Here is an 8,379-nt window from a genome sequence, read left to right on the forward strand (position 1 = left end):
TATCACCCTGCCCACAGAGGTTCCATACTCTTACCTCTCCCTGAAGATGAACTTCACCTCCCACTACACACACATCCTTTTCTCAACCATGTCTGTCTGTACTTTCATAATCCTCCTTCTCCAGGAAGTCCTCTCTGACCTCTACTTTATGTCACTCCCCCTAGCTCCCTAAGCTGACTTCTGTCAAGGCCTTCCTTATGTGGGGCCCTCTTAAGGCTCTTGTTTCTCTTAGAAGCTCCTTGAGGAGAGGGACCTTGTCTTTTCATCCTGGAATCTCTGCTTCCTGGCTCACAGCAGGGCCTTGCGGAAGGGAAGATATGAATGGCCCAGAGGGAAGCACTCAGTTTTGGGTTGGGTGAGGCCTTGTGTGTGCTTGGCCAGGCAAACACTCTAGACTGTCAAAGTTGTGCCCATCCCCACGCATCCAGACAGCCCAGCGCAGACACTTTACCTCCCCCTCAAGAGCCACCACCCTCTCTCAACTGCAAGCCCCCATATGGGGTGGAATGGGGCATGGGGAGGATGGAGGAGAGGACTGCCCTCCAGATGTTGTTGGAAATCCAACACGTCCCCTCCACCCTCCCTCTCCCACTTCCCGCTCCATTTCTCCTAAATATTTACTGATTTTTATTTACATTCTTTGCCCGAGGTGCCCGGCCCCTGTCAGGTCCCATTTGCATGCTCTTGTTCCCTCCTGCCAGCTCCACTCCTCATCCCTCAAATCCGGAGCCAGGAGTTGTGTGTGGTTGGGTGTTGGGGGTGGTGAAACCTGCGGGCTGGTAGCTCTGGGAAGGGTTGGGCAGGGGGGTGTGGGGAGGGGTAGGTCAGCAACAGGGGCAGCTTGCCTGCAGACTACCCCCCTGCCCCCAATCTGGGATCACTTTAGCCACCCCCCTTTGTTTCACAGGGACTCCTGGAAGGGACTGATGGATACCAGATGCCAGCAGCACCGTCACCCAGGGATGACTCTGAAGGTGGGGAGGAGGGAGAGCAGGGACAGACATAACAGGGGGTGAGACAGTTCTGTTCCTGGCCTGTTGGGTGGCTGCTTGGGAGCTGCCCACCCACCCTGGGTCTCCATTCCCACACTCACCAAGGAGCCTGGAAACATGATTTTCCACTCCATTCCCAGGCTCCCAGCCCCACTTCCTCCTCTACCCTTCTTAGTTCTTGAACCAATTTTTGTTGAACACCTACTATGTGTCAGTCCCTGTCTTTTGTGCTGACATGTCAGCAAAATGACAGACAATTATTCTTGCTCTGTGGAACCTGCTTTCTTGTGGGAGAGAGTAAATAAATCATGGGGGATATTAGAAAGTTATAAGTTCCATGAGGAGGTGAAAAAAGCAAGGCGAAAGAAGTCAGGAGGGCCAAGAATGGGGCTAGGGAAGGGGTGCAGTTTTACATAACAGCGTCAGAAGGCAAGACTTGAGCAGAGCTTTGCAGGAGGGGAGAGAGTGAGAGTGGAGCTGGGTAGGGAAGGAGGTTCCAGGCAGAGGAACAGCCTAAGAAGCACACGATGCACTGTGGACCAGGAAGAAGGCCAACACGGCTTCAGCAGTGGGAGTGGCAGTGAGGGGCATAGGAGAGGAGAGCAGGGAGGAAGGTCTGTGGTTTTTCTGAGTGGGATGAGAGCCTCTGCAGGGTTCTGAGCAGAGAGTGACACAACCAGACCTATTAATGTAACAGGGTGATTCCTGCCACCCTTGCAATGCCCCCTTCACTCTGGTCACACTGCCTTTCCTTATCTTGCTGTCTGCTGCTTCTCGTCTATTACCCTGGGATGTGGTCCACTCTCCCTGTGATTCTCTGCCTGGACTAGCTCCCTTCCAGGTAACCTGTGGCTTCTATAAAGCTCATCTCCTCCTGGAAGCCCTCCAGGATTGCTCAGAGGAGTCTGACTGGCTCTGCCTGGACAGTAGATGTCCTTTTCTTTCTCTCTTCCTTCCCATGGGAGGATGCTAAAAAGGGAGATGGTGATGCCTCTCTAGGGCCACTCAAGAACCAGGGGAGGGGCCGGGCGCGGTGGCTCAAGCCTGTAATCCCAGCACTTTGGGAGGCCGAGACGGGCGGATCACGAGGTCAGGAGATCGAGACCATCCTGGCTAACACTGTGAAACCCCGTCTCTACTAAAAAATACAAAAAACTAGCCGGGCGAGGTGGCGGGCGCCTGTAGTCCCAGCTACTCGGGAGGCTGAGGCAGGAGAATAGCGTAAACCCGGGAGGCGGAGGTTGCAGTGAGCTGAGATCTGGCCACTGCACTCCAGCCCGGGCAACAGAGCAAGACTCCGTCTCAAAAAAAAAAAAAAAAAAGAACCAGGGGAGGGTGAGTCATTTTCTAGAGGTGCCTCCGCAATAGTCAATATCCTGCCTCTCATGAGCCTTTCTCCTGAGTTTTTCATGGACACTTCTCTCTTCCTTTTCCTTCCTCTTCATCCTTCTCCTTCCCACCAGAGGCACCTTCCCTCCACCCTGTAAGCATGTAAGCAAGGTACTGAAGCCAGCCACTTCTCTTCTCTGGGGTGTGCCTGGGGAGGACCATCTCAAATGTAAAGAGGTAGCAAGGACTGGACTCCCAAAACCCAAAGACCAGACCCCTGCAAGAGCACAGCAGCAGTGGGACTGTGCTGGGATTCACTGCTCTAACTGGCACCCTCCTCCTCACCCTCCACACCCAGTCTCTGGGGGGCTGCTTGCTATGAAGCAAACTCTGTTTTCAAATAGTGACCAATTGCTAGCCCAAGCACAGAGCTGGTGGCATCCTCTTCCAGTAGGGCACAAATTGTGGCTTCCCCAGCTAGCCTCGGGGACTTAACCATCTTCTCTTCCCGGGGAGCCAAGGGCTCTGAGCTCCTGGTCCTGGCTTGGTTAAGGCTTTGCTCACTTATTCAGGCCCCACTCAAACAACTATTTATTGAGCACCTACTATGTGCCAGGCCCTGGGCTAGGCTGGCTCTTGCCCTCATGGAGGCTGCAGTTTAGTGGGGAGCAGACATCAATCAAATAGCCACCCAAATGCAGTCAGGATGACAGCTTTGGTCAGTGCAAAGAAAACGAAGAACATGATGCCCTAAGAGTATGTACGGGGGATTTGACCGGCGAGGGAAGCTGGGGGCCTTCTCCAACAAGGTAATGTCTGAGTTGAAACCCAAGGAATGGAAGAACAGCCCAGGCAGAGGAAGCAGTATATGCAAAGGTCCAGTGGCAGGATGGAGCATATACAACGTGCTGGGAGAAGGCAGACAAGGCCGGAGTGCAGAGAGAGGAATGAGAGGTGGATGCAGACTGACAACGCAAGGCCTTCTAGATCATGTTTAAACCCTTGATCCAAGAACAGAGGAAGCCTCTTTGCATTTGGAGTTGTGTTAGGTGTGGAAGGGGTGACATGATCATCTCAAGTTGGCTGCAGATCGGGGGTAATGAGAGCGGAGGGGGGAATCCTGTTAGGAGGCGGTGGCAGTGGTCCAGGAGAGAGCTGATGCTGGCTTGAACTAGCAGTTGGCAGGGGATTAGATAAGGGTGGTGTCAAGAATGACGGTTGGATTCCTGCCTGCAGCGTTTCTCACCTGTAAAGAGGAAAGAAACAGCTCGACTTTCTCCTGGCAATAAATGAATTAACGGAGACAAAAATTCTCTCAGGCAGGCGTTGGTGTGAGCTGTGAGCGTAGCGCAGCTTGCTCTCCCCAGGCAGGTAGTTGTCTCTTGGTTCTACCCCACATCCTTCAGGCTACCCATACCCATACATAACCTGATGATAAAACCTTGTACTGAAAACCGCAGTGAGCGTGATTTAGATTAGACTGCTGCCAACAGGGCTGGAGGAAGCTGTTGGTGGAACCAGGGCCAGGGGATGAAAGAGCAGACAGAATCCAGGTGGAGGGCCACATGCCTGGAGCACAGGAGAAAGGCTGTAAACACCTCACAGAACAGTCCAGGATCTGGTGAAGCTGGCAGTGGCCGGGGAATTAAGAGAGCCCAGGTGGAGGGAGCTTCAAAGGAGATTCCATACTCTGTACCTGCAAAGGTGATGCTCTTCAAAAACCTCAACCTGGGCCGGGTGCAGCGGCTCACGCCTGTAATCCCAGCACTTTAGGAGGCCAAGGCGGGCAGATCACAAGGTCAGGAGTTTGAGACCAGCCTGGCCAATATGGTGACGCCTCCTCTCTAATAAAAAAAAAAAATACGAAAGTTACCCAGGCATGGTGGCCCACGCCCGTAGTCCCAGGTACTCTGGAGGCTGAGGCAGGAGAATCGCTTGAACCCGGGAGGCGGAGGTTGCAGTGAGCTGAGATCGCACCACTGCACTCCAGGCTGGGTGACAGAGTGAGACTCCGTCTAAAATAAAAAAAGAAAAGATCCTCCACCTCTTACAGCTCACCTCCTGGAGCCCCTGGTTGATGGAGGAAATAGAGCACGCCCAGAACACAGGGAGATGGAGTAGCCAGGATGCAGGGTATAGGCACAAGAGCTGGGCAGGCACACAAGGAACACACCTGTGGGGATGGAGATGACTTGAGGGGCCTTCCCAGAGGAGAAGGAAGAGGTGGAGGAGAAGGAGGAGATATTCAGATGGATCTGGGGAATGCTGGATATGTCAGTCTTCTCTGGCTCAGCTGGGGTTTGCTCATTTAAGCTGACAGTGAGTTGGATGTTGAGTGATATTGACACCCCCCGCCCCACCCCACCCCCAATTCAGCACCTCCCTCCAGGATCCCACGTTGCTGTCAGTTTCCAGGCCTTTAGTAAAATGATGGTGGGCTCATCATTCAGCCCCCTCATTACCCTTTCCTCCTCTCCCGCTCCAGTTTATAACTCTATCCACTTTGGAAGATCTGCATGCTTTGCTCCTTGCTCCCACCTGCTCCTCCCTGGCCAAGGTCCAGAGTAGTCCCCACAGTGAGCACCCACTTGGCTGGGAGCTCAGGGTCTAGTGTGCCTCTGGTTCACATGTTGGTATTTGAGGAGGGCCTGAGTCATCTTGGTCTTCCCTGAGCATTGCTCTACCCCAAAGGAGGCCCCTGGCAGTAGGGGGACCAACCTTGGCCTTAGGTGTTGAAGTCAAGTGCAGGAAGGATTTCCTGGGCTACAAAGGGGGACAGCTGAGGGTGTGGAATTCGAGGAATCAACTTATGTGCTCCCTGTTGTATGGAAAGTCCGTGGCTGAGGGCTTGGCTGGGAGAGGGTATTGCCTCGGAGAGGAATAGGGACTGCAGCAATAGAGGGGCAAACAAATGGCTGTCAGCGCCACCCACACAGCCAGACGGGACATTTGCATCTCACTGTGAACTCAGCGCCTGGCCCAGAGTGGGCCTCCAGTGAATGCCTATGGAGAGAAGAGAGATTTTGGTTCCCAGTTCAATTTTCCTCTTAATCTTCCTGATCGTCTAGTTCCTTGTCTACCAAATGGGGTGATAATCTCTACTTCCTATCTTACCAGACTGTCATGAAGAACAAACTAACCAATGATGGCAAAAGTGCTTTGTAAGTACTTTGTAAACTCTGTTTGCAAACATACAGGAGGCTTGAGCCCAGCACAGTGCCGGGCCCACAGTGGCTGCTCAGTATTGAATAAATGGATGAATTACTTAATCCCTACCAGAAGGTATGTTCCCCACAGGCACAGACCCAGCCTGTTTCTCCTCAGCACCATTTCCCCAGTTCCTAGCACGGGGAAGGTGACTGACAAGTATTTGCATGGAATGAATGAATGAATGTTGAGACTTAATCCTACCTTCAGGAATCTTCGAGAACTTTGGAGGTGGTGAGGCTGATACCACAGGACAACAAACCATGCAGGCTCAACAACCCTGAAGGCAGCTATTATTTCCCAATTTACAGAAGAGGAAACAGGCTTAGAGAGATTGAGTGACTTATCCAAGGCCCCACAGCACCTAGTCAGGGATGGATCAGGATGAGAATCCCGGACTCGGCCTCTGATGCCCATGCTTTTACTACCACAGAAGGCTCCTGCTGCTGGGGATCCAGTGGAGCACTGGCCTCCGTGACCATCCCCTGGACAAGCTGGAATGTTCTTTTGTGGTGGGAGGGTATGTCATAATTGCACAGCATCTCAGTGACTCTGCAGCAGGAGGCTGCCGGGTTCAAGAGGCCAAGATTCACTCAGGATGTGCCAGGTCCAGAAACACACACATGCCCAGGATATCTGTGTCCAGATGAAGAGACTGGAGGCAGAGAGGAGAGCTGCTGACGGACTTTCCTGACCCACAAATCTCTGTCGTGTCTGCACACAGCCAGCACCTTCCCTTTTGCACCCTGAGCCATTGCGGCCACCTCAGTGCTCCCACAGACCATGTTCCCTTGGGCAGGGACTCATCACACAACCGCTGCCCTTCCCCTCCCAGACTGAACTTCGGGCTCTACCATGCAGCTCACTGCTTCCCAAAGTATGTTCTGTGGGACTATGTCTTGGGCTGTTTGTAGACACTGATTGCAAAAAGATTACCTGTGATGGAAAAAGCCTGGGAAAACTGTATCAAATACGCTAACCTGGCTGCATGCTAACCTTGCAAGACTTCTCAGATCCCGTATTACGTTCATGTGGAATGTGAATCTCCAAGGGCTGAGGGGCTTCAGGAAAAAGCATTTTCTAAATTTATTTTAGCCCCAAGCTGTTTCTTCAGGAACATCTCTTGGGACTGATGTGCCCCAGGGTACACTTGGGGAGTCCTTGCTGTAGCTGTGGAGAGCCCCTGAGGTGTTTCAGCAGAATCAGAGGATATGATCAGTCAGTGTCTTAGGAAGACTGTAGGGTGGACTGGAGGAGCCAAGACGGGAGGCAGAGAGGGCACTTAGGAGGCTGCATCAACAGTCTGCAAAAGAGGAAAAGAGCCCTCTTGCCAGTCAGGCACAGTGCCAGACTGGGGTGTCTGTCTTCAGTGAGCTTGCAGTTGAAGCAGGTAGGCTGAGCGCCCACCAAGAGCTCTCCTCTGCGGCAGAAGATGCTAAGTGCTGCAAATGGAGCCGCATCGTCAATCTAAGAAGACTCCTGATAACTTACTCAACTGGCACTCCGTGGCTTTGGCCAGCTTCCTTTCATTTTCCTTTTCAGGAATCAATAAATAATTTGAAGTTGTCAGGTGGTACTTCGTTGTTGTTTCTTAACCCTCATTGATAGGGTTGACGGTCTCAGTGTTCATTCCCAAAAGTCACGTGGGGTCAGTCTACTGCCTCACTGGGGCATTGCAACTGAATGGGGAGACTTGGCTCTAAGGCTTTAAAGTGGTAAATGCCCAGTTTATTTTTAGTCTATTGTGGCACTGAGGACAATTTAGCATCAGCCAGGCATAGGGTATAGGTAGGGCATAATAACATCTGCATCCCCTCCTGCCCCCTAGCCTCTGCCCCTATCTTGCACTCACTCTGCAGCTCCATTTCATGGGATAATGTAATGGGCTAATGCTGCACCCCCTCCCCCTCCCCAGGAGGATCAGGGAGCAACCAGGTCCCCAGAAACATGGGACAAGAGCACAGTCTCTCTTCACTGTCCCTCCAAAGAGTCAATGTGGGAGACTGCCTGTTCTGCTTTAGTCTTCCATCTGCAGCTTGGCTACTCATCCAGCGATTGTGGCTGTCAGGGTACTTTAGAGCGAGCACTGGGCTGTGAGTCAGGACATTTGGGATCTGGTCCTGCCTCTGCCACTACTGCGTGACATTCTCTGGGCCTCAGTTTCCTCGTATGGATAATAGGTATTTGGGTCTTTTCCTTTGACTTGCTGTGATTCTCCTGAAACCCCTTCCTCCAGAGATCATCTCTGGGTTCACAGTTGGGGACATTGGAAACACCTTGGGAGGCTGAGGTGGGCAGATCACCTGAGGCCAGGAGTTCGAGACCAGCCCAGACAACACGGTGAAACCCCATCTCTACCAAAAAGATAAAAATTAGCTGGGTGTGGTGGCGCACACCTGTAGTCCCAGCTACTTGGGAGACTGAGGCAGGAGAATCACTTGAACCCAGGAGGTGGAGGTTGCAGTGAGCCAAGATTGCAGCACTGCACTCCAGCCTAAGTGACAGAGTGAGACTCCATCTCAAAAAAAAAAAAAAAAAAAAAAGAAAGGAAAAGAAAAAGGAAACACCTTCTCCTCCCTGCCCCAACAAGTTGAATTGGAATGGGATCCTTTCCCTCAGTTCCTGTCTCTCTTTGGAACCAACCTGGAAAACAGATTTGTTTCCAACATAAAAATCTAGTTGAGTCACTCCCCTCTTCAACAGCCTTCAGTGGCTCCCTATTAGCTTCAGGATAAAAGCATCTTTAGAAAGACATAAAAGGTCCTTGGTGGTCTAGCCTCTGCCTACTCTCCAAGCACCTCTCCTGCTTCTTGGCCACATTAGGCTTCAAGCTTCCTGAATCTCATTGCAA

General features: G+C 52.1%; 1 long non-coding RNA gene across 1 annotated transcript; it reads right to left on the reverse strand.

Annotated features, from left to right (window-relative positions):
* Positions 1 to 3,297: 3,297 nt before the first annotated feature.
* Positions 3,298 to 7,209, reverse strand: LOC105524593. The gene is made up of 3 exons (XR_001003788.1): positions 5,872 to 7,209; positions 4,018 to 4,161; positions 3,298 to 3,567 (listed from the first exon to the last, which is right to left on the reverse strand). It is a non-coding gene; the product is annotated as an uncharacterized LOC105524593 (long non-coding RNA).
* Between the last annotated feature and the right edge of the window lie 1,170 nt (positions 7,210 to 8,379).

Source organism: Colobus angolensis, unplaced genomic scaffold (assembly GCF_000951035.1).
Source record: "Colobus angolensis palliatus isolate OR3802 unplaced genomic scaffold, Cang.pa_1.0 Scaffold50, whole genome shotgun sequence".
Classification (NCBI taxonomy): Eukaryota; Metazoa; Chordata; class Mammalia; order Primates; family Cercopithecidae; genus Colobus; species Colobus angolensis.